The following is a 2,075-nucleotide window of genomic DNA, read 5'->3' as shown; positions in this document are numbered from 1 at the left end:
AACCGGTTGTCACACCAATCGCGGCGCGACGTCGGCCCAACGTATGTTAGCCGACCCTTACTTACTGACAACGCTCGGCAGTGTTGCCAACCCTTTGTTCTAACTTCACCCCAGATTGAATTTGAAATCCCCCCAAATCCCCCTAAATCTTAATTTTTGTAGAAGCACAAATCGCCAAAAAGTAAATAATGATAACTATGTAATTATTTTTTTTTAAATAAACCATATTTTACAATTTTATATGTTATTTATTTCCATAGTCTCGTAAAACAGGTTGATTTCGTGACAATCGTTCTGATTTTTATGATCGTACATAGATACATTAAATTTTTTTATCATTGCCTCCGTTGGCTTAAAATTAACGCATGATATATTATCAATCTTTAGATAGTATCTGACCATCAGTATTATCGCACCCATGATTCTTTGCTGAGATTGGACTATTCCTTTAAAACTAAAAGTATAAATCAATCAGCGCGACGAATTATAAAACGGTTGCAAAACTGCTGAGTCTGCTGAACGCAGCCAATGATTGATGAACATTTATTCCCCCCCAAAAAACCCCTAGCATTTTTGTACCCCCTAAAATTCCCCTCGCAGCTTAAAAACCCCCTAAATTTGGGGGGAAAACCTCCAAGTTGGCAACACTGGTTCGAGGAGCCTGCTAGGAGCGGTGAGTTGGAGAGCGGAGTTGAGCGCAATAACTGACCGGTAAATGCCGGTAATGGCAGAGAACACCCTTACCACCGCGGTATTGCTTCGGATGTCGGATCTAGGAGTCGGTCGGTGTACTAGGATCAGGATCAGGAGCAAAAAGCGCGGAATCTCCTCTCGCCGCGCTTTTATACTAAATTGTTGCTCCCGCTCGTATTGTTCCGGAATCATTCGGTGACTCTCGGCGTGGAACAATACGAGCGAGAGCTGCGGCGCTCGGCGTCGTTCGGCGACGTTCGGGTTTCGCGGACTTGCGAGTTCGCGCGGCCTGAAATTATGTTTGTTCTTAAAAAGATTTTGAGCGCACCGCGCTCTCATCGCGTACGGTGACCGGGGGTCACCGTAGCGGCATCCGGCGAGTTGGCATTGCCGGGAACGATACATTTCTGGGGGTGCATCGTTACAATATTATTAAATTTTTAAAAAAATATAACAATTGAAGGGCTAAGAGTCAGTTATGTAATAAAGAACGTTTAATTTAAAACATAAAGATAATTAAAATAATCATGATTATAACATTTCATTTTGTTTTATACTTACAGAGTCTTTTATTATTTATTTTTTTTTATATATGCCGTTGAAATGAAGCGTTATAATCATGATTATTTTAATTATCTTTTTTAAATGTTCTTTATTACATAACTGGCTCTTAGCTCTTCAATTATTCTATTTTGTTTTATACTTACAGAGCCTTATTATTATTTATTAAATTAAAAAATTCGCAATGGTTTAACAAGTGTAGAATGAAATAAAAAACAATATTGTTTTTACCGTTATTATTAACAAAACGTCTAGACCATAACCATAATGCTTTCATTCAAGCAGGAAATATATCATAAAATTATTAAAACATATGAGCTTGATTCTATATTAAGAAAAAGTGAGAAAAAAACTATTAATAGAAGAAAACGAAAATATTGGGTCAGTCCAATATTTACTATTGAACGACGGTTAGCACAAGGAGCAAGCAATAATCTCGTTAATGAACTGGAGCAACAAGATCGTGAAAAATTTGTTAATTATTTCCGAATGGAACCGGCACTTTTCGAAAAATTATTACAATTGATCAGACCATCGATTACTAAACAATCTGTAGTTTGAGAAGCTATTTCACCTGAAACAAGATTGCATATAACCCTCAGATACTTGGCATTAGGAGATAGTATGCGATCATTGTCGTATGCCTTCCGTGTTGGACACAATACCATCTCTAAAATAGTGTCAAAGACTTAATTGCGAAGTCGACGCAATCTTGTGATTGCGTCGACTTTTACACACATATCAGATCTCGAGGGCTGCCACTGCCATATGACACTACCTCTTTAGACTAAGCGATTTTACTTATATTCGGTGCGTATTAC

This window comes from Trachymyrmex cornetzi, unplaced genomic scaffold (assembly GCF_001594075.2).
Source record: "Trachymyrmex cornetzi isolate Tcor2-1 unplaced genomic scaffold, Tcor1.1 scaffold439, whole genome shotgun sequence".
Classification (NCBI taxonomy): Eukaryota; Metazoa; Arthropoda; class Insecta; order Hymenoptera; family Formicidae; genus Trachymyrmex; species Trachymyrmex cornetzi.
Note: the sequence above shows the minus strand (reverse complement) of the source record.